Source organism: Pleurodeles waltl, chromosome 2_1 (assembly GCF_031143425.1).
Source record: "Pleurodeles waltl isolate 20211129_DDA chromosome 2_1, aPleWal1.hap1.20221129, whole genome shotgun sequence".
Lineage (NCBI taxonomy): Eukaryota > Metazoa > Chordata > Amphibia > Caudata > Salamandridae > Pleurodeles > Pleurodeles waltl.
The window spans coordinates 513,184,049-513,209,044 of record NC_090438.1 but is presented as its reverse complement, the minus strand read 5'-3'; the positions used below and the strand labels follow the sequence as shown (position 1 = coordinate 513,209,044).

The 24,996-nt window shown below is 42.8% G+C and overlaps 1 protein-coding gene across 1 annotated transcript in view; it reads left to right on the top strand.

Annotated features, from left to right (window-relative positions):
• Window positions 1-24,996, top strand: part of LOC138259929 (uncharacterized) — a 430,741-nt gene that overhangs the window by 2,072 nt on the left and 403,673 nt on the right. The window lies entirely within an intron of this gene.

The following is a 24,996-nucleotide window of genomic DNA, read 5'->3' as shown; positions in this document are numbered from 1 at the left end:
TGCTTTTGGTTACATTCTTGTGACTGGTTACTTCCCTGCTATCTTTTTTTTTTTTTATTCCCCATCCCTAATACCTTCCTACATGATTTGAATGTGTCTCTTTCCGTTTCGTTATGGTTTAAGATAACTTATGTATGTACATTCATAAACTTCAAAACACCTTAGCTACACCATATCCGTTAGCATAGGTGACATTAGTTATTTAAAACACTGTGTAGTATTCTGGCACATTGGACCTAGTGTGTGCTATACATTTGGGATTAGTCGTGTTTAAATGCTATTATGTCAAACCGTTTTAAGGGCTGTACGCAATAGTAAGAGTGTATTATGTTAATGAGATTGTTGAGCTTTTCACACTTCTAGGTGTTTAGTACAACAATTGGTGGTTCCCATTTGCAGGGGAACTGGGAAAACGGAGTCAGGAAAGAAATATACATTTTGGTGCAATGAGCATTGCAGGAGCTCTACTACTGTGTTCTCGGACATACTCTCTTTCACAGTTAGCATGTCCTAATTACAGAGCTTAAGCAGTTGAAACATTATATCAGTTGGGACAGGCTCTGATACACACAGCCATTGGTGATGAATTAAGGCAGGTTCTCCGCAGACAGGGCAGCCCATCTTCATTTCTTTGTCATAGCACAGCAGGCATACTTTGTTGGTCCTAAATTAGTCTAACCCGGACTCTTTGGAGTCCTGCCCATGATCCAGTCTATTCCCTGGTAGTGATGCTGAGAGATTCACCCAAGTCAAAAGGGGGAACTGCTATTCTTTTTTCAAGTTTACCCTTGGAGACAGCTTTAGTGGTCTTGCCAGACTATTGAATTTCCCTAAAATATCATACATAATATACATACATAGAGTGGCTTTTCGTCTGTTCACCTATCATCCACTCTCTTCCACCCACCACACAATGGAACATTGAGTCCACTTTGAGAGCCAATGGCTCCCTTCATTTTGAGTAACTGGATTTTGCTTGTGTACGTCTGTAGTTCATTTCAGTCTCAGTGCAGGCAGATTAGATCATCTTTACTTGAATCTAATCTTATCACTAAGATCAGTAGTGTTCTACATAATTTTTAACACTGGAAGTGTCACAAATGTTTTTTTGTTGTTCTTGGATTTTCAAATTCAAAACATTGTGTTTGATTCATGAGAGGGCATAGTGATTGATTTGCAATTGAGAGTAAAAAGAACTCACCCAGACCCTCCCTTCCTCAACTGCACCAGGTTACACACACACTCGACAATTATCTGAGCCTTACTGAGGACTTAATCCATACTTACTACTAAGTGTCTATTTCCCTGCGTCCTTCACTCAGTCATTCTTTTGAGGTGGTCCTAACTCCTACAGGAGAACAGAAGAGGAAGTGCTTAAAACTCCACCTAACGTCATGCTGCTCTAAGAACTAGGGGCCAGATGTAGCAAAGGTTTTTACCCATTCTGTGTCTATGGGAAAAAGTGTTCGTACATATGGCCCTTAATTCTCATTTTCAATTTACTGCTAACCAAGTCGAAAGAAGACCAGTATCAGGCACACACCCTAATTATGCAACACCCTTTAGTTAGTGTAATGAATGAAAAGTGTTCAGGAAGAAAGTGCTGAGTTCAGAACCCCCGCCCCAGAAGAATGCCCTTTTATTCTTACACGCTGAATATGATAATGTTTAGCTTGGCATAGTTCATTTAAAGGTACCCACTGGACCTCAGCTTAGGAAGTAGCAATACCTCCTGTTGATCTACCACGTGTTCCCTCCATAACAGGAACTTCAAATTTAATGTAAGGTCATATTAGTAGGAAAGATCCATCTATGTAAAGTCATGTTGTATGGCTTTTGACCCGTATTGTATCCACCAAAGGTTAGAAATATATGGTTGGATATATTGTACATCATGGATGGTTGAAGATAAGTAGAAACAGCATGTTTGACATCTAAACAACGTAAACGTTTTTCCTCCTCAGTAATAGTATAAGAATGGAAAACGGATAACAAGATCTGTCATTCCCATCCATTTTCAGTAGCGCTTTATGTAGAAACGTAGGATTTGGTCTTAATACCCTATCTTTCAACATATTAATAACAGGGGATTGCATACAATTTAACTAAGTTCTCTAACCCTTCTAGCTGATTTAATTTCCACCTAAAAAGAAACCTTCATAGTTAAATATTTAAAATCTCCTGAAATTAAGGGTTCTAAAGCAACTCCTGTGACCACCTTCAAGATCAATGGAAGCTTCCACAGAGGACCCTGAGGTCGTGTATAAAGTATAGAGATAGAAGATCTCTTAAATAACCTCATGACTAGAGTCATCCATCCCAAACCCTTTCCAAGGTTCTCTGAATACTTTAATGGCTAACAGTTGAGCTCTTAATGTGAACATTGTCCAAAGTTTGCTGGATGGGGCCCAGAAAAGTTTGCCAACAGAAGATATCTCACAGGGAAAGATAATCACACCAATGCTGAACAATTCCTCAATATTTGGAGTATGATTTAAGGGTGTTTGGGTGTCTTGATCCCTGTAAAAACTGAATTATGGGATCCCATTACCTTGAAGTCTGACCCTCTCAACTTCCAGACTGATAGAGAAAGCTTTGACAGAGAAAGACACCTAGCTGTTCAAAGAGGGAAAGGTAAGAACAGAACTTTCCAGTGACGTACTGCTGCCATCAACTTAAAAGAGAAAACCAAGAGTGTGGAAGCTAGAAGGGAAGACCTATTACCACTTCCACTGTTTCTTCTTGAATTTTGAGAGTAACAAGAGGGATGAGAGTTATAGGTGGAAGAGTATAATGATGAGGCCAAGGTAAAGCTAGGCCATCTGGTTCCTGGTACGTGAAAGCACGGAGAACAATCTTGGAAGAAGAGTGTCTTCTTGGGAGGCAGATAGGTCTATAAATGGTTCTACAAACCTTTGAGATGAAGGAATCACACTGCTCAGATCTGCCTTTACATTCTGTATTCCCTTGACGTGTACTGTTTTTAAGTATGGCAGATGACTGTTTACCAATGTTTATATTCTTTGAGCCACCGGATGTTGGAAGCCTGATCTTATGCCCCCCTGTCTATGTATGACATATCAGCAGTGATGTCTGTCATGATCAGCACCATATACACCAGAAATATGGGGTGTTCGTAGGGGACCAGTGGCAAAGAGATTGCCCTGGTCCCTTCAATCTCAGACTTTGAGACTTGTTGGAGTGCTACGTGTCGCTGTGCTGAGGAGGAAGAAGAAAAATTCCTTTACGAACTAGGTGGTCTCACACACTATATAATTAATTAATTAATGGCCAACATGTTTCTGCCCACTGCTAAGAGCCAAAGGAGGTCTCAGAGCATTCTTCAGGGCCTGGGATCCCTAAATTTATGCACTAAATATGCAAGTGCAGAGAGAAAAGTGTTTAATACTGTAAATTGGTGACCCTTCGAGTCTTTACCCTCAGCAGGCGTCCCATCACTTGTTTTTAGTTTCACCAGCAGTCACCACAAATAAAGGTGTACTATTACACAGGTGACTGACTAATGTTTTTATACTTTTTGTAGCACGACTGGATCTCACATTTATCCAGATAACTTTAATCTCAGCACTCCCTCCAAGTTCTTTTAACAGTGAGGTTGAGTCCGTCCGGGTGGCACTGTCCTACACGGTTGGGGCTAGGTGGTCATATGATGAAGCAAGACGCTATATAGTGAGAGACCACCCAGTCCGTAAAGGAAACTTTTCTTCTTCCCCCTCAGCACAGCCACACGTAGCACACCAACAAGTCTCAAAGTCTGAGATTAAAGGGACCAGGGCAATCTCTTTGCCATTGGACCCCTCAGAATATCCCATACTTCTTGTGTATATGGTACTGACTCTGGAGAGACAGTATGGGGTTTTGTTTTTTCCCCCTCTCCCCTAGTGTTAAGATGTCATGATCAGCACACATTGGCTTCTGACACTTGCATGAAAGTGACTTGGTGCATTTTGGATGGCTATAATCTCTATTCAGTTTCAAGATTTCTGATTCTATCTCTGATCTTCATTGGATTTTTGCAGGCTGCACCCATCCCTTCCCACTGGGATCTGTTGTTACCACCACATGAGAGGGAGGGGATGAAGGGGAAAATCCTTCTTGAGATATGGTGGATTCAGCCACCATTGTCGTGTTTTTGTTAGAGAGTTTAGTAAAATCTTTTGTTTCCAGGACATTGATGGCGGTTTCCAGTACTTTAGTAGATGGGTAATGAGTGGTCCTAAGTGGAGTCGGGTCCAGTTTCTAGAAATGTGCACATCACCCTATGTCCTTGTACTTTTAAACATAGGTGTGCTGGAGCTTCCTTAAAAGATAAGAGGTAGAGAGAGCAACTTTGATCCTAGGCAAAGTGTGCTGTCTCGTCGGGTAGAAACACCATTCCTAGTTCTGTCTTGAGCACAAATAAAGATCTTGGTCTGTTGAGGCATCAGATTGCGTGGGTCCTAGTTGATCATCAGTCCACAACATCTAGAAAGGATCTCATAACCTTCCAAGGCTTTTTCTGTGGCTGAAGAAGACCATCAAGCTATGGGTAGATGTTCCATCCCTTTAGTAGACATTGTACCACCATTGGAGCCATCATTTTGGTGAACACAATCAGTGCAGATTTACACCAACAGGAAGGTCCTGGAACTGTTTATGCTTCTTCTTCAGAGAAAATCTCAGGTACTTTTAATGTTCCTTCCATGTGGGAATACAACAGTATGCGTCCGTTATGACTGCAGTTATGAAAAATTCATTATTCTCTATCTTTTGAAGTGTTTCTATTGGAATTTTGTTTATTAAGCTGTTTATGTTGCGGAGATCTATAATCATCCTGTAATCTCCTGATGCAAAAATTTCACACCAAAAAAATACAATGCAACAGATAATTTTCCCTCTTTTATTCTTTGGTACTGGCTAAATAGCCTTTTTGTTTATTACTTGTAAATTACTGATTTTTGCAACATCAGTGAGTTGCACAATACCACTATACACAACAGGCTAGAGATTCCCTTAGTTTTTCCCAAGGTCCCTTGGGACATTGGTAGTCCGCTGGCCCTTCGAATCCATTAGTATTGGCGTGTTGTCTGGGTCGAGGTGTCCAGTCCAGAGGCACATAGCATTCAATGCTGTTGATATGTCATGGCTTTCGTAAACCCCCTACTTAAGTTTTCATGCAGTTCTTAAAAGGCTTCCATATTTCTTTGAATTCCAGCATTCTGTCAGCTAGCAATGCAGACAATTTTTCCATGAAGTAGATATTCTAAATCTTTGTCCCCCATAAGACCAGTGTTAAAAGGGTTGGCTGCTTCTAACAGTGGGCCAGGATTAATGTTCCTACTTAAAGAAGTTGGGTGAGGAGGCGTCCGTAGGCAAGTGCATTAGGTAGATCCTCTCTTTTCCTGGATGGCGTAACAAAAGCACTATTGAATCTAGTAAAAGGGTGATTCCCGTAATCTGAGGTTTAACATAGTTGCCCAAAAAGCATGACCCTGCAGGCAAGACCACCAGATATGCATAATCATACCCCTCACCTGGCATCGTATCAACCATCCCAAACATGGCCAGATGCTGGACAGGACAGGAACCATCAAGTTAGTACCTTAATGGCATTCCCCTTGTATTTGCACCCCCCCCCCCTTCCATATTGCCTTCAATGTTTCCTATCCAGTGTCTCTTCCCAGTTCTTCCTCCTGTTTAGATATGTAGTTGTGGTGTTTGGGATCTAGCTTGACATCTAGTGCCTGGTAAATTGAGACAACCTTTGAGTGGAAGCCTAGTCAAATGCAATTTCTTTCATAGTTCGCCACCTCCTTGAACTCACCTCTCACATGTATTCCACCTGCCGAAAGTGAAGAGATTGTAGCACTTTAAATCTGTCATTTCTCGGGGAGGTGGGTAGTTTGCCTCCTATTCCTTAGTGGTCAACAAGTCACCATTACTGAAAGTCACATGAGGACCCCTCCCATTGTGTTGTAAATAAAATGAGTTGGCTGCCCAGTAGAAGGTCTGAGTTATTTTTCAAAGGTTCTAGCCTGCCTTGTGCAGATTTATCTCTCAGTGCTCCAACAGTGTATGAATAGTATAGAGGTATCAGGGGTGTGGAATTTATTAAAATATCTACTTGTCCAGGTGACAGGTTGCTTCTCATATCTACTTGTCCTGTAAAAAGATCTACTTGTCCCTTTGATGCCATGTAGTGTGGCGACAAATTATGGCAGCAATCTCATTATGTAAGAGCTCTGATAATAGCCTCTCTGATTATGCCAGGGCTACTACCATAGTAGGGCTTGAATACTTGCAGTTTCAATCCCTACTGTAGCAATTTCCTTATTTTGCCACCTTTCTGCAGATCTGCATACTGGGGCTGGAGGAAGCAGTAAGCAATAGTTCCAGGGCTGTAATGCCTTTGAGTCTGCAAACCTACTAACCTGCATGTTTTAAAGATTTTCACCAGCTTCTCTCTAATATTTTCCCATAATAAGAAAGGTTGGACATTTACTCCTGACAATGGCAGAAATTAGAACTTCTTCCTGGGTTGGGAAGAAAGTGGCTGGAGGGAAAATGAACTTGCAAATGCTCAATAGATTTTCACATGAGCAAATCTACACATCGTATTTACCCATGCTAAAATACAGTTCACAAATATTTTATAGGGGTACAACATATACCATGGGTGCACTTTTGTGACTTTCTTTAAGAATTTGGGGCCACATGTAGGTAGGTTCAGATTTGCGACTCGCAAATCCGAATGTAGGATGGTGTCCCTGACACCATCTGTGATTCGCAAGGGCTTCGCAAATGCCCACCTCATGAATAATCATGAGGTGGGTCGCAATTTGCGAACCCCTTGCAAATGGTGGCCCTCACAGGGATGGTGGCCTGCTGGAGACAGCAGACCACCATGTCTGTGACTGTTTTTCAATAAAGCATATTTTTATTTTTTTTGTAATGCAGCCCGTTTTCCTTAAAGGAAAACGAGATGCATTACAAAAACAAAAATGAAATGTTTTAATTTCATTTTTTCAGAGCAGGCAGTGGTCTGCAGGACCACTGCCTGCTCTGAAAAAATGTTTACAGTGACATTCACAATGGTTTTGCGAAAGTATTAGCACCATTTGAAATGGATGCAAACTGCGATTGGTTTGCGCCCGCGGTCACAAAACAATCCTACATTGCACTGCGATTCGCAATTAGGAAGGGAACACCCCTTCCTAATTGCGAGTCGCAAACCCGTTTTGCGATTCGGTAACCAGGTTACTGAATCGCAAAACTGGGTTTGTGCATCGCGATGTGCTTTTTGCACGTCGCAAACAGCGAAAGTCGCTGTTTGCGACATGCAAAAAGCTACCTACATGTGGGTCCTGGTCCCTAATTAGGTCTGGTGTTAACAAAGACATTTTGATTTTATTAAACTTCTATATCTCTCTCTTTCTGCTGGCTTTACTGTGAGTGATCGCATTCTGCTCTTCCACAAGGAGCATATTGGCACACAAAGTAGTTTTGTTCAGTGTCAGCAACTACAGTGGCAATCAGTGACGTAACGAAACTGGAGGGTGCCCCTTTGCAAAGAACATGGAAGAGCCCTCTCTCCAGACTCACTCAGGGCAGGTGCTGTGCTGAAGGGGCCCCCTGGAAGGCGGCTGCGGGGCCTTTGTTATGCCACTGGTGGCAACGTGTGCTTTTAGAGTTAAAAAGCTTTTTGGGTTTTTTTTGCCAGTGTTTGTTACAATGTTGAGGGCCTGGTAGCTCCCACAACAATAAAGTGTTACAAAAGCCATGTCAAAACAAGACACGCATTGATGAAACTAAAAGACTTATAAAAATATGTCAGATCAGTTGGCTTTGTCAGTGTTTGTTTATTTCCATGCTTCCCATAATCGTGTTGAAAATGGTTACACTGATTTTCCATTAGAAATATTTTTGGGAAATACTAGCATGCATCAACACATTTTACTAAATGACACTTCATTTGCATCTAATCAGAGAGCATTCTGGGAGCATTATACTTAGCCTTATAGCCTAAACTTTTCAAACATGTTTATACACGTTTGTTTTTTTTGTACTGGAACCAACGTCAGTAGTGAAGTGTGACCTTAAAACATTTATTTACAGCACTCACCCTAATAATGAAGGCTTTAAAAAAATGAACCATAAATACAAGTTCGAACAGCATTGTCTTTTGGAAACACATTACCTCAACTGCAGAGAGTTCCACTCTCTGTAAACAGGCAGCCAAAGGGCTTGTGCTGCAGAGGGTTGGGCCTACTTGTCCCAAGGACAAAGTAAACATAAAAACTTGTTGCCCTTGACCCCAAATAAGATGTCCCGGGCATCGGGCGATAGGAATTCCACATCCCTGGGTATGTGGTCTTGTGCGATCTGTACCATGAGGGCAACCAAATTATACATCACAACGGAATTGGGGAGAATGCCTCCTCCACTAATATCAAGGGTTTCATCCTCTCAGCCTTCCTCCACTCTATAGTGGGGTGAATGTGGGCTGCCTTTATGTAGCAGGATACTTCTGAGAAACCTAGTCCACCCGTACCTATGGCTTGTAAAAGATTGCCCTTGCTACCCTTGGGGATTTAGCCTTCCAGATTAAGGACAAAATATGGGAATGGATCACTTTTAGGGTCAGTTGAATGACCCCCAGGAGAAGTGTCTGCGCTACATATAACATGCAAGGGTGGAAGTTGACTTTTATGCTGTTAATTCTACTGATCTGGGACAGGTCAAGTCTGCCCCAGCTTTAAAGAGGGAATTCAGTAGTTAGGGAAGATTACTCGTATATAGATCACTATACTGTGCAGGTAGCCATATTCTCTGGAAGAATAAGGGCCTTTCTGTGTGAGCAAAACCCCCCAGTTGGAGGTACTATGACACACTCTGTTTTGGGCCTGCAACTCCCATACTGGCAGACTTTGAGCAAATATGAAAGCCTGATACTGCCAAAAATGCTTCCAGTCCCACCTTAAGAGCCAAGATGGATTAGGCTGGGTCTCTTAAGAAACATGCTATGTCATCAACGAAAAGCATCAATTTATAATGTTGCCATTGACTGTGATTCTATGTATGAATTGATTAGCTGTAATTTTCTGAACTAGAGGTTCCATGGCCTATGTGACCATTCGAGGGTACAGCAGGCATCTCTGCCTCGTCCCGTATTGGATGCTATGCAGCAGCTCTCAATTAATTTTGATGCAGGCTGTTGGTTGTTTGTAATTGGACATGATAAAAGAGGACATGACGAGACCTATTTATGTTTTAGCAAGGACCTTTTCTAATAAATTTCCAGACAGCCCTGTCAGAGCTTTATTCTGAGGCATTCTCTGAATAGGTCGGCCTGCCTCCTAATGGGTGATCAGCTTTTCTTTTACCTTGAGAATCTCTGTGTTTTGTTCAGGAGTTATGTAGTAGAGTAAGTAAAGGTCTCGAGTTTATGGGTCTGGCTGTAGTCTGGTTTGGTATAGTATGCAGTGAACCTCTGTAAAATGTCAGAGGTACGCAAAACCACCTTCCCACCAGGGTACTTCTACTTTTGTATACAATTGCATGTCTGAAGAGCTCACTGTTTAAAGGCTAAGAAACAGCTTTACCTCCTTTGTCATAGTGTTTTTGCCCTTTGAATACAATTTTCGTGGCTGTTTTCACTGATTAAAACCTGTTCTAGTTCTGCATTCGGGATTTTAAAGGTGCGTGGGAAGCAGTCAGTCTTAGGCTGTTCGAGTGAGCATACCTGAGACTCAAGCTACTGTTTGCTCAGTTTTGCTAACCTATCTACTGTGGCTGTGTTTGAAGTAATCTCACTTCTTATGACTGCCTTTGCCTCATCCGAAACTGTGGCAAATTGTGTTTTTTTTTTTTTCCATTGTCATTCTCTAGGAAGTAGTTGCGAATGGCTTCAGCTATTGTGGTTCGAAGGAACCTATCTCATTCAGACTCTTTCCGTGGGGGTGGAGGACTGGATACCCTAAGATTTGGAGACAGCACTACCAAAGAGTGACCCGAAAGAGTGCTGACTCCAGTCTGTGATGACTACACCTTTTCGTAAGCTAGCCTTTTGGTCTGGAATAATTCTGTTCTAGAATGTTTTTTCAGGACTCAAGAATAGGAAGTCTAGTCTTTCTCACATCTGTGTAACAGATGTCAGGTCTCAAGGAGGCCCAGCAATTTGATACTTTTTAATAGTACCTGGGGTGCTGCATATGTAGACTGCTTTGCAATAGCTCTATCTAGACTTTTGTCTCCAACAGCATTAAAATAACCCTCTGAGATCAGCAAACCTCACAAGCATAATTCAAAGCGTGAGAACAGTGATAGGTAAAACCTGTTTTTGTGATCATTAGGGCCTTATATTCAGAAGTTGGTAAGTTCTTTATATAGACTGTTGCCATGGACACCAACCAGTCTACCTTCTTTATCTTCTAAAAGGTAATCAAGTTGAAATAGCATGTCTCTTCCCTGCAATATGAACTTGCCTTTAGTTATTTGTTTGCATGGGAGTGATATTGGGGATAGAACCAGATTGGTTTGATACAGGCACATCTTGCCTAATGAGGTGGGTCTCCTGTACTAGTAAGATGTTGCAACTCTTGTTGTGGAACCATTTTAGAACTGCTGACTTCTTGATTGGTGAATTCAGATCCTGGGCGTTCAGTATTATCATTTTAATATCTGCCATCAAGGCACACGGGATGACTGCTACAGTTGCTATCTCCATTTATTGTGATCAGTGTGGACCTATTTGCTACAGCATCCCTCCCAACCCTCTGCCTTTCGCATGGTCAGGCGCATCACCATGGTTAGTTCTCATCCCCCACTGCCATCACCTTCTATAACCCCCTGCCTTCCTATCTCCACTGAGCACTCCTTCAACAAAAACATGTTGAACAAAAAAACATGGAGTAAAGGCAAAAGTTTGAAAACTGTATTTCAGGTCCAATAGGATGAGCAATCGCACCCCTAGAATTGGGGGGTGAAGGGGGGGGGGCAGTTTTTAAGGCAAACTAATCCAGTGGTCCTGGCAAGGAAGGACTTTTGGGAATAATGCTAAACTCATGGAACTCTCACAGAGCACACCTCAGCGTCCAGGAAGTAAAGAGCAAATAGTTGAGTTGTAAAAGTTAATCATTACCTGAAGAATGTATGTGGATTTCTCGGTGTCTGTTGCACCTTTGTCCAAGAGCATCTCTACGGGTCTTGGGTGTCAGGGGTTGCATCCATGGTTATCGAACGAATCGATTATTTAGCACATTCTCCTGCTCTCCAATGTTGGCAAGTAAACTTGGGATGCCCTAATAGCTTGTAGGCAAATGTTTTATTCGTCTGCACTACTAGTGAAGGCTAGTCTAAGAAGGGACCTCCCATTTGTAGAGGATTGTCTTCTTTTTTTGCAGTCTTTATTTATTAAGATTTATCAAGTGTAATAAGGGTACAGAAAAGAAAAAGGGACCACAACATTGGATGCACACAATGAGCAACATATCAATAATGGCAAATTAACATATACCACACAGCAGAAGGGGAGGAGGTAAATGGAAGTCATAGTGTGGCGGGGTGAAGAGGAAGGGGCCTGTTGGGGTTGGTAGTTGCCTAGTGGGAAAGGATAAATAATATTCCCAGGTACAAGCCAGGTGTGACTTATTGTATCCATTCGGGAGGATATAAATAAGAGCAGCTGAGTCTGTTTCTAGGTATGTGGGCATTCCCTCTAGTGGATGAAAAGATATGCAGTGATTGGGGCAGCGAGGGAATCAGGCAGATAGTGTCAGCAACCAAGAAGTTTCCCCAGATGCTATCAAAGTTGTCCACTTTGTTGTTGAGCCTATAGTTGATCCATTAATCGCCACCCTCTCTACAAAGCTCCACGAGCCACTCATTACTTGTCCGGAAGGAGGAGAGGTGTAGTGATAGAGCAGTGACCACACGCTCATCCAATAGCCAGCCAGAGCCAGACTGGACCAAAGAGCATGATACAAAGTAAAGTTATAGGAGTTGAATTTCCAATAAATGTCATGAAACAGTAACTCGTCTCTCTCCATGGAGACCAGTACCACTCATATAAGATCTTGAAATAAAGAAGTTTTTGTCTGGTCTCAAGAAGTACGTGATCATGATCAAGACATAGTCCACTCAATCCTTTTGGGAGTAATTCTAGTTGAGGATTTAGGAAAAACAAAGAAAGAACCACAATGGCAGACACTCCAAATTGCACCTCCCACACAATTCTGTGAGTAAGATGTCGGTGCACACCTTCCTCAGCACCTGCTGTTGGTTAATGCTGCTGCTCCAGCAGAAAAGATGTTACAACACACAATTTGAAATGGTGTACCCAACCATAAAAAAGTTCTACGACCCCAAGTATCTCAAAACTTTTTTTTTTTTTTTAATTTAAATCCTTTAATTCCTTTAAACAGAAAACAGCAGCCAACGTGTTTCGTTCAGAAAGACTTGAACTTCCTCAGGCCTCTTGACAGAAAAACATATGATACACGTCACAGGATTTCACTACACTGAGCCAAATCGCTGCTGCAGTCAGGGCCAACTGGGGTATTCATCCCAAAACCTCAAGAGGGTGATATTTCACCCCACTATGGACACCAGAATCGGTGTCATTTCCAACCAGACAGTTCTAAGCTTCACAAATGGCCAAGGAAAAATTTGAGGATTGCCTGCCATCCAAATCAAGTTGTAGATGGTGTGATTCGAGTGTATGGCTTTCAGTGAGAACATCAGAGGCCACCCCTCGTAACTCACCCACGACTGGGCGATTAAATGAACACAGAATGATAGAGGTTCACGCGGGACACCCTCAGAGTTCCCCGAAGGTAATGCGTCAATGAGTGATAAGGCCACACATTACTGTTCTGGAGTCCAAGTTTGAGTTGTGGGGTGCAAAATGGTTTATAAGTCCCATCACTACATAGTTGATCTACGATTTTTAGACCGTTTCCATACCAAGATGCCCAATAAAACAGTTTGCAGCCAATACGTAAGTCCGCGTTATGCCAAAGTGATGCCTCTTGTTGCTGGAAGGGCAGTGGAGCCATGAGTTTGTGAACTTTCTTCCATATCACGACCAAGGACTGCAGAATTGGGTTCGCTGTAACTACGCTGTCTGAGTTTTCAAAGTACACCAGTAAGGATAGAAACTGACAGTCCAGATGATGGTGCTTAAATCGAACCCACAAAGGAGCAGCATTCAGAGTGCACTGTTATGAGGTAAACTGTAGCACCTGAAAGGCTAGATTAGCAGCATGTTAGGAAGTCGTAGACCCGCAGCCTGAAGCTGGAGTGCCCACAACCTGGGTTTGTTCCTGCTCCAGACATAGGCCTTGATGTCGGTGTCAATTCCAGCCATAGTCTGCCGGGGACCTTGAGCGGTAGCATGCTGCAAAGTTAATTATATCTGGGGGCTGTAGGAAAGTACCATCTTGCCTGGCATGTTACCCCCATATTTCACTGTATATATGTTGTTTTAGTTGTATGTGTCACTGGGACCCTGCCAGCCAGGGCCCCAGGGCTCATAAGTGTGCCCTGTATGTGTTACCTGTGTTATGACTAAGTGTCTCACTGAGGCTCTGCTATCCAGAACCTCAGTGGTTATGCTCTCTCATTTCTTTCCAAATTGTCACTAACAGGCTAGTGACCAATTTCACCAAATTACATTATGGTACTGAGGTACCCAGGGTATTGGGGTTCCAGGAGATCCCTATGGGCTGCAGCATTTCTTTTGGCACCCATAGGGAGCTCTGACAATTCTTACACAGGCTTGCCACTGCAGCCTGAGTGAAATAACGTCCATGTTATTTCACAGCCATTTACCACTGCACTTAAGTAACTTATAAGTCACCTATATGTCTAACCTTTACCTGGTAAAGGTTGGGTGCTAAGTTACTTAGTGTGTGGGCACCCTGGCACTAGCCAAGGTGCCCCCACATTTTTCAGGGCAAATTCCCCGGACTTTGTGAGTGCGGGGACACCATTACACGCGTGCACTATACATATGTCACGACATATGTATAGCGTCACAATGGTAACTCCGAACATGGCCATGTAACATGTCTAAGATCATGGAATTGTCACCCCAATGCCATTCTGGCATTGGGGAGACAATTCCATGATCCCCCGAGTCTCTAGCTCAGACCCGGGTACTGCCAAACTACCTTTCCCGGGGTTTCACTGCAGCTGCTGCTGCCAACCTCTCAGACAGGTTTCTTCCCTCCTGGGGTCCAGCCAGGCTTGGTGTTAGGTGTTAGGGCTGGGAAGGAGTAGCCTCCCCCAGCCTCTAGAAATGCTTTCATGGGCACAAGTGGTGCCCATTTCTGCATAAGCCAGTCTACACCGGTTCAGGGATCCCCCAGCCCTGCTCTGGCGCGAAACTGGACAAAGGAAAGGGGAGTGGGGGAGTGACCACCCCCCTGACCTGCACCTCCCCTGGGAGGTGCCCAGAGCTCCTCCAGTGTGCTCCAGACCTCTGCCATCTTGGAAACAGAGGTGCTGCTGGCAACTGGACTGCTCTGAGTGGCCAGTGCCAGCAGGTGGCGTCAGAGACTCCTTCTGATAGGCTCCTTCAGGTGTTGCTAGCCTATCCTCTCTCCTAAGTAGCCAAACCTCCTTTTCTGGCTATTTAGGGTCTCTGCTTTGGGGAATTCTTTAGATAACGAATGCAAGAGCTCATCAGAGTTCCTCTGCATCTCTCTCTTCACCTTCTGCCAAGGAATCGACCGCTGACTGCTCTGAAAGCCTGCAAAACTGCAACAAAGTAGCAAAGACGACTACTGCGACCTTGTAACGCTGATCCGGCCGCCTTCTCGACTGTTTTCCTGGTGGTGCATGCTGTGTGGGTAGTCTGCCTCCTCTCTGCACTAGAAGCTCCGAAGAAATCTCCCGTGGGTCGACGGAATCTTCCCCCTGCAACCGCAGGCACCAAAAGACTGCATCACCGGTCCTCTGGGTCTCCTCTCAGCACGACGAGTGAGGTCCCTTGAACTCAGCAACTCTGTCCAAGTGACTCCCACAGTCCAGTGACTCTTCAGTCCAAGTGTGGTGGAGGTAAGTCCTTGCCTCCCCACGCTAGACTGCATTGTTGGGAACCGCGTGATTTGCAGCTGCTCCGGCTCCTGTGCACTCTTCCAGGATTTCCTTTGTGCACAGCCAAGCCTGGGTCCCCGGCACTCTAACCTGCAGTGCACGACCTCCTGAGTTGTCCTCCGGCGTCGTGGGACCCTCCTTTGTGACTTCGGGTGAGCTCCGGTTCACTCCACTTCGTAGTGCCTGTTCCGGCACTTCTGCGGGTGCTGCTTGCTTCTGAGTGGGCTCTTTGTCTTGCTGGACGCTCCCTCTGTCTCCTCACGCAATTGGCGACATCCTGGTCCCTCCTGGGCCACAGCAGCATCCAAAAACCCTAACCGCAACCCTTGCAGCTAGCAAGGCTTGTTTGCGGTCTTTCTGCCCGGAAACACCTCTGCAAGCTTCTTCACGACGTGGGACATCCATCCTCCAAAGGGGAAGTTTCTAGCACTTGTCGTTCTTGCAGAATCCACAGCTTCTACCATCCGGTGGCAGCTTCTTTGCACCAACAGCTGGCATTTCCTGGGCATCTTCCCACTCCCGACTTGATCGTGACTCTTGGACTTGGTCCCCTTGTTCCACAGGTACCCTCGTCTGGAAATCCATTGTTGCTGCATTGCTGGTGTTTGTCTTCCTGGCAGAATTCCCCTATCACGACTTCCGTGCTCTCTGGGGAACTTAGGTGCACTTTGCACCCACTTTTCAGGGTCTTGGGGTGGGCTATTTTTCTAACCCTCACTGTTTTCTTACAGTACCAGCGACCCTCTACAAGGTCACATAGGTTTGGGGTCCATTCGTGGTTCGCTTTTCACTTCTAGAGTATATGGTTTGTGTTGCCCCTGTACCTATGTGTTCCCATTGCATTCTATTGTGACTATACATTGTTTGCACTGTTTTCTATTGCTATTACTGCATATTTTGGTATTGTGTACATATATCTTGTGTATATTTGCTATCCTCATACTGAGGGTACTCACTGAGATACTTTGGCATGTTGTCATAAAAATAAAGTACCTTTATTTTTAGTATATCTGTGTATTGTGTTTTCTTATGATATTGTGCATATGACACCAGTGGTATAGTAGGAGCTTTACACGCCTCCTAGTTCAGCCTAAGCTGCTCTGCTAAGCTACCTTTTCTATCAGCCTAAGCTGCTAGACACCCCTCTACACTAATAACGGATACATGGACCTGGTGCAAGGTGTAAGTACCCCTTGGTAACCACTACAAGCCAGGCCAGCCTCCTACAGGGGCCAAAACCTTTTATATAGTCTGCACTTTACCCAAAATAGACAGGTTGAGATGTGGCCATTTCAGATGGTTTGGCCCATTAGTGAGTGGAGGTTTTCTATTGATGTGGACACCTAGGTATCTGAGCACTTCCGGGACCCACTGCATATTATAACCCTGTATACTGGCAAAGGTGATGGTAATGGACATGGGGAGGGCCTCACATTTACTCAAGTTAATTTTTGAAACCTGATAGCTGGGAGAAATCATCAATGATGCAAAATACCACTGCGATAGAGATTCAGGATGGGATAAGAGAAGCATATGTCCACATAGAGAAAGACCTTAACCTTTACAGCCGCAGTGGATATACTCTCCACCTTCCTTGAGTAGTGGGTCGCCACTGCCAGGAAGTCGCAAGCCAGAAGGAAACAAAGTGGGGAGAGAGGACAGGCCTGCCAGGTGCCCATAACTATTGTGAAGGGTGTTGAGATAAGGCCTCCACAGCTAACCTCTGCAGTGGGGACTTCATATGAGAGGCAGACTTTACTCAGAAAGTCGTCGCTCCACCCCACTTGAGACATGATATGAAAGAGATACTGCCACTCTACCTGATCATATGCTTTCTCTGCATCCAGGAGAGTGATGATAGTTATGTTGAAGATGGCACCAGGCAGCTGGACTCCCTGGCTTCCTGATATGCCCAGGTTAGTGTGAGGACCAAAAGGGCTTTCTCAGCTTTATAGAATACCCCTCGGAAAATCATTCTTCCCTCATAGCTTTCATATCTGCGGTGCTGTAGAGCCATCTGCATTTTTTGTAAGGTCCCCAGACAGCAGGTCATAACCCTCAATAATCAAGACCGTGAGATGCAGAGGGACCAGAAAGGCCACCACTTGATCAGAAGAAACATTACACTTTGACACACAGAGATGAATTGTAAAATGTGAAGCAGTGCGTTGTCATTAAACCTGTAAATTCCACTCTCGATCGTGCACTGCTAGAACCGTTATTTGCGATTGTACTATTTTAGGAGTGCCGCCAAAAACCTTCCAGCTTTTAATTTTTTACCGTGATCATAACTGCACCTCTGAGGTTTGACCAAAGCTTTCTCAGTTGCATCTGTGAAAAACTCGATCAAGTGTAGTTTTCGACCTCCAACTGCTGTGACAGGTCAGGTGTTGTGGTGGTAGTGTACCGCCACTTGAGATCACAGACAATGGACTCAAGTTGGACGAGGTCTGCACTATGTTTGCGTGTGGCCTTTGCCAACTCTCACTTTATCTAGCCCCTTCACGTTGGTTTACTACCTGCCCACAAGATCCTACAATAGTTCAGTGAACCTTCAATATCATTGGTATATGATCAGATGTGACTACAGAGGTGTTCTTTTTCCATCTGAAATCTGTATGCTAAGGCCCTCATCCGTCACCTGACTGGGGGGCTGTGTTATCCCGAGATCTAAGCCCAGCTGCACTGGACTATGATCAGAGAGACCGGCCTGTAAGACAGTGGAGATGGTCACATAAAGCTTTTTCTGTCCATTAGTGAGGTAGTCTTTGTAGGACTGGGAATATGAAAAGAAATGTGCAGTCCCTAGCTTTCAGGTGAAGCAAGTGCCAGATGTTGAAGCGTGTCTGGCAGCTTAGAAGGTCTTGGAGCAGGGCCCTGTCATTCTGATTGTTTTTCCAGACGACCAGTTCTATCAAGAATCTGGTCTGGAGCTAAATTGCTGTCTCCATTTAGGAGGAATTGTGTTGTCCCAAGGGAAGAAAGATGTCTGGATAGTCTCTTCAGGTGGTGCGTCTTGTGAGTTGTTTGCGTGTAAATGAACCCTAATATGATTGTTTTTTTCAGGATGTGCAGCTTTGCCAGGGTCCATCATATCTCCTCATCTGTCCAAGTTTGTAAGGCTTTACAGAGGAATCTTTTCTCAATCAGGATAGCCAGCCACATTTCTTTGAACAGCCTTTCGATGAGCGACTGTTCCAGGACCCGAAACAGTCTGCTGCTGATGATGACTGTGCCCACCCATTCACACTTAAGCTTTGAGGATTCCTATGGCGACAGTTGGGTCTGCTGCCAGTGAGCTATATCTGTCTGTTAGCAGAATCCTTTTCTTCTTTATTAAATGGCATAGGCCATTCACGGTCATACAGCTCTGGATCACTAATTCAGAGTAGCCCCTGTAACAGGGTGGGGCGGCGAGGGGTAAAGGATTGCGTTAGTTGGTCGATCCAGGGTCTGAGTGGTAGGAATTTGCTGTCTGGCATAGAGCTGAGGTCACTATGGGCTATGTTTCTTCAAGGTGGCAGCTGGGAGATCTTGGAAGAAGGCGATCGAATCTCCTCTGTACATGAGTTGAATTTTTGTGTAGCCGGCTTGATGCTTTTTTCAGTTTGTAAAAGTACGCCCAGTTCAACATGCCCTGGAGGTAGCTTCTGCTGGGTTTGACATGCTGAATAAACTCTGTATTCTGTTAAATATAATATGCACTAAGTCTTTGTCATAGAGATCTTGGTGAAAGATCTTTGATGTGTTACTCTAGCTGTGTGTTGGGAAGCTCTAGAGTAATGCCTATTATCTTAATGTTGGTTCTTCTGGATCTCTTTTATCCATCCTTAAGTTTTTCTAGTATAAGTGTTTATTGTATCTACAAGGCTCTGGCCCCCTCTGCAAGTACATCATGCTCATGTGGGTGCTCTGCAGCGGAGGTTTTGACTTGGTCAAACCTCAGCATGTTGCTAGTTCCGGCCTAGGTTAAATATGGATTTTACCAGGTCCCGGCCAAGAGCAAACATTTGAGCTTTAAATTCATTAATAAGAAGTAGACTGGCTGTAGGTGTGTGGCTCTCGTTCTAGTAGCTGCTGATGACACCTTAGGGAGTTGAAATGGCCCCCAGATGTCGTATCACAAAATAAAGTTAAGGAGCCAGCTGCAAATGAGAATGACCTAAAATCATAATATAAATAAGTTCCAGGCAACTAAAGACACCTCTATTAACTGGTGTTAGGAAGTGCCCCCAACAGGGGCATGGCACTTCTTCAATTAGAAAGCATCCCTCTCAGTTCTTCACTTGTGGGTGGACAGCTGGTGCCGTCCTCTTGGCCCTAATTGGGGAGAGGCAGTTCAGGTTTAAAATCAGCCATACACAAACTAAAAGTGAATTTGAGAGGAGGTGGCATCCACAGCCCAACCCCTTTTTATCCGGATTATTCACCAGGATATCCCTGTCAGCTTTTGATGACAGGCTCCATCTCAGATTTTCACTGAACTTCTGTTGCTGCACCACCTAGACTCACTTCCTTGTCCACTGTGGTTTCTGCAGCTGTATTGTTTTCAGGAAGTGCAGGAAGCCTCATTGTTTAGGTAGGCCTTAACAACCTGGCCCTTTTCCTTTTAATTTTGGTTTTTCACCCTTCATGATCCGGCCATGGGCAGGGTTACTCTAAGGATTGGCTTTCAGTGCCTTGATGCCCTTAGGCAATTTGCAGCACTATAAAAAGTTATATCATCATTATGCCCCCTGGCGTGGCCCTTATGCCCTCCACCGCTCCTTGACACCCCCCTTTTGCAAGTGTCCTTACCCTAGTCATGCCACAAATTGCAGATTTTAATGCTCCTGGGGCATGGTATAGTTATGGTCCCAGAGCTCTGCGGCAGTGTCAGAACCTCTGTCTGGTACTGTTCCTTCACTTCGCGCTTCACCAGGATTCTGAGGTAGATCGTTCCCATATTTTCTTGAAATGACCAATTCTCCCTCCTTCTGACTCATTATTGCTACTTGTGTGAGAGTCAGGAGTGCTGTAAGGAGAGGGTTACATGTTCTTTGTTTTGCCATGAGTCCTGTATCCCTTTCCCTTATGCCTTTGTTTTTAGAAAAGGTTTGTTGATGCTGACAAGATATCCTTGAAGCCAGTTGAACTGAAGGTTTCGAAGAAGAAAAGAAGGCAGAAGATCTACAAGCTTGACAGAAAGAATTGGAATGCTATTTCTCTTTGAAGATTTTATTCAGTTTGTCTGCCAATTCAGAGCCAAATAATTATACTCTTTAAAAGGTATTGTTAATGCATTTTTTTGTGCTGAGTCTGTATGCTATTTTCCAAGGTATAGGTTTCTCCTAGCAGCCTTCAGTTAAAGTAGTAGCTCTAACCAAATCAAATGAAATGTCTGAAATTTACTAGATTTGCTCTTTTCTATCCTCTAGAAGAGCAGATAATCTGTCTATCCTGAATGGCTTAATAGAGATTTTTGAAATTACCTATAAGGGGTTGTAAAGTGTAATCATCTTTGACATCTGATCACATAGCCAGATGAGAACCTGGCTAAGATTTCTTCAGTATGAGCCCACTTTTTGTATTCTTAATGTGTTACTCTTTTCTTCCATGGATATCTGTCTCACCAGCCTGCCAATGTCGCAGAGTCTGGCGTAAACTTGTTAATTTCTTGTAAAGGTTATGCTTTAGCCACAAGTTTTGGAATGTAGAACTTATCCAGCTAGTTCCATTTGCTAAACATAATATTGGATACATGAATGGCAAAGTCTAAGCTGAGTACCTTTTGATATTGTCTTAAAACTGTATCTAAGGAAGTACTTGGACGGTCTTCAACTGGGAACCCTTCCTTCTATTTAATTTGTCACAGTTTTCAGATAGTAGTTCTTTTTCACTCTAGTCCCTTCTCTTTTCTGAGAAAATATTTTCCATGCCTCCATCCTCTGGTTAGAACCTTAATAAGTAGAAGCTTCTAACCCATGTAAGACTTTTGAAGATGAAGGAGACTGCATCATAGGCCCTCGTAGTCTCTAACACAGCCTTCCTGATTGTCTTCTCTAATTCAGGGTCCACCTTCTCTCACCTGATTCTGTCTGAATGAGGACGGGAAGGTACAGCTACAGCAAGAAGAGTCAGTGTGCGTCCTCTTCCTTGTATGTTTCCCCATTTTGAGGCAGATTTAAACAGCAGCATTTGCAAAAGTGGCTTGTCCTTCAGTAAAGACAACCGGAGCTTAACCAAATGTATTGTCTTTAAAACTGAAAGATGCAAAAATTGTGAAAGCAAATTATCCCTAAGGAGTGAAATAGCAGTGCTATTCAGGGGTGTGGACTTTAATAAAATATCTACTTGTCCATGGGACAGGTTTCTTCTTAAATCTATTTGTCCTGTTAAAAAAAATCCACTTGTTCCTTTGGTGCCATGTGGTGCAGTGACAAATTATAGCAGCAATCTCATTAAGTAAGAGCTCTGATAGCCTCTCCGATCATGCCAGGGCTAATACTATAGTAGGGCGTGAATACTAGCAATTTCAAACCCTACTATAGCAATTTCCTTATTTTGCCTCCTTTCTGCAGATCTACATACTGGGGCTGGAGGATGCAGTAAGTAATAGTTCCAGGGCTGGAATGCCTTTGAGTCTGTGCAAACCTACTATCTTGCATGCTTTAAGGATTTTCACCGGCTCTTCTCGAATCGTTTCCCATACTGAGAAAGGTTGGAAACTTACTTCTGACAAGGGCAGAAGTAAAAGTTCTTCCAGGGTTGGGAAAAAAAGTGGTTGGAGGAAAAGTGAAATGGTAAACGCTCAATAGATTTTTGCATGAGCAAATCTACACATGCATATTTTCTCATGCTAAAATATAGTTATAAATATTTTCTAGGAGTACGATTTCCTGGTCTGCGTCAGTAAATTCTTGTGAATTTATGAAAGCCACTCGTGCAAAGACTTATACTGTGGGTGCACTTTTGTGACTTTTTAAAGAGTTTGGCCCTGTTTTGCTTTCACTAATGACTGAGCTGCCAAAAATCTCTGGAATGCACTTCTGTGTTCAAAGAAGACATTTATTATTATTTCACCACGAGGTTCCTAAAAAGGAGATTAGCATGTTGAAAGCACACTTTAAAAATGGTCACAGCAATGAAAGGAAAATATACCAAAATTATTCTCCACTGCAATGTACACAGCAAATAAATATATTTATATTATATTATATTGCAAAGCAAATAATGAAGTAAAAATTAATCACCGTAGGGCCTGTCAAGCTCTTCATCTTTCTCATGCCAGCAAGACTATGATTCCGTTTGACTGCGAAAGAGAAAAAGATCTCCACCCTCACAGGACAGATATCAGACATAAAACGTCAAGAATCCTGATTGAGGCCACTCACTCTCTCACTGACGTACTGGGTCTTTTTATATCTTAAAAAAAACAAAAGGAGCTTTCTGGGAAAAAAACCCTCATCTTGTAATTCAAACATGCTGGCTAGGTTAGGTCTGCTTTGAAAATAACACGTTTGGGTTTAGCAACAATCCCAAGGTGTCAAATCAAAACAAGACTGTTCCATGCCATCTGAGTACATCCTTATCAGCCAAAGCCCTTGGTGAGAAAAAGCACGATAACAAGTACAGTTTACAATGTGGAAAAATACAAGCAAATTTAACATGGCAGTGTCTAATGCTGCGATAAAGTCAATAGGCAGCTAAATTGAATACAAACTGTAGTCTGCAACTGGTGAACACTAGACAGCTAATCCAGGTGCAATGTGGTGCAACACAAAGTCAGTGGTCAAAAACACATATTTCAACACACATTTCACTACAGGCTCCTAATTAGTCCTGGTGTTAACCACACCATTTTCTTTTTATTAAAATTCTATTTCTCTCTTGAACCATCTATTGGCTGGCTTTCCTGTGAGTGATAGCATTCTGCTCTTCCACAAGGAACATATTGGCACACAAAGTAGTTTTGTTCTGTGCCAGGTACTACTGTGGCAATGTGTGCTTTTTGGGACCAAAAAACCTTTTTTGGTTTTTGCCATTGTTGGTTACAATGGTGAGGGCCTGGCAGCTCCCATAACAAAGAGTTACAAAAGCCATGTCAAAACAAGACACGCATTGACAAAACCAAAAGACTGATAACCAATATCGGATCGGTTGGCTTTGCCAGTGCGGTTTATTTTCATGTTTCCCATAATCTTATTGAAAATGGTTACCTTGATTTTTTTTTTTTTTTTTTTTTTTTTTTTTTTTTCCATTATGAATATATTTTTTTTAAATACTAGCATGCATCAACATATGTTACTAAATGATGCGTCAAAGAAATAGTGCCTAAGATTTCACAGCAAATTATTTTGAAAGCAAAGAATCAATCTTGCTTACAAGCTTCTGCAAACATTTGCATCTAATCAGAGCATTCTGTGAGCATTATATGTAGTCTCATATTGTTAAACTTTTCAAACGTGTAGTGTGACCTTATAGCATTTATTTAGAGCACTCATCCTAACAACAAAGGCTTTGCATTTATGCACCATAAATACAAATTTAAACAGAGTTAACATATGGACACAAACATTACCTCAATTGCAGACATCCTTGAACAGAATTAACTGATTATATATTATGAAAAGGCTTACTAAAACAAGCAACTCGTACAATATATTCCTAGAGTAATATCATGCAAGTGAAGTGTGTAAAATGTCACTGCTAAAAACGTGCAGCTAAAAAATGTATAATGATAAGTATAAAACAAAGCTAAAGTAGGGTACCTACGTGGGTCCAAAAGGGCATCTTTAAAGTGGAATCACCTCAAAGGAAGGACTGGGATGTGACGGAGGTACATACGGATAATCGTAGTTCACTTTAAGTTGCTAGCGAAAGGAAAAATACTAATGAGTCATTTGTTGCAGTGAAAACAGCTGTTAGTAGTTTAATGTACATCTGAATCTTGAGTCCTTCTTACCACTTCAGAAAGCAGTTCCAAACTGCTCTTTGGCTTTTTTCTTCATATTTCATTAACAATTTTTTATTTTGTTGAGTTTTGGGTACATGTGCCAATTTTCATAGACTTTCACCTTCTGCATTTGTGCGCTTGCTTTGTGAAAGCACATAGTTCTTGATTTGCCATTGAGGATTTAAAAAGTGCAACTAAACATGCACCCCCCCAAAGCAACTTCAGGCTGCATTATGTTGTGCTTAGCAATAATCTGGTCTTTTACGCTCTTATCACTTTATTATTTCTATTTCACTTTCATTCACTATAAGAAATGAAAGACGCAATTGAGCCAATGTTCCTTGCAGTTCAGAGAAAGACACACTTTAGCATAGCCCCAGCACATCTGTCCTTTGAATTGGTGAAGACCACAGTTCGATTCTGCTCTCATATGGTTACTGTTAAATAAATCATTTTATTCTCTTCCAATTTTGAACTATCTAAAGCATTATAAGGTGAAATAATCCACGTTTGGTTTCTAAGCTTTGTATGTCATAACTTTATTATTTTTCTACTAGTATTCCACTTGTGTGTCAGCAAATAGCATTTGTTTTGTGAGAGTTAATAGTGCTTGCTTGAGAGAGGTCCTGAGGAAAGCCATGAGACCCGGTTCAGACCCAGGTCGCTTGAAACATGTAGACCGCAATCACCTAGATGATGTTGAGGGAATCATTGTCATCCATAGTTACATCTCTTAATATAAATAAATATATATATATATATATATATATATTTGTTTTTTTTTAACCTTATCCTAATCCCCAGATACACAATAAAACCGGATTGGGATATCTGAGGTATTTTATCAAACACTTCACAGATCCTGCTGCAGTTTCATTTAGATGTGCTCCTACCGTAAAGAAGTTGATCCACTCAGCCACATTAGGTGCCTGAATGGCGACTTAATGCTAAGCATACCACTG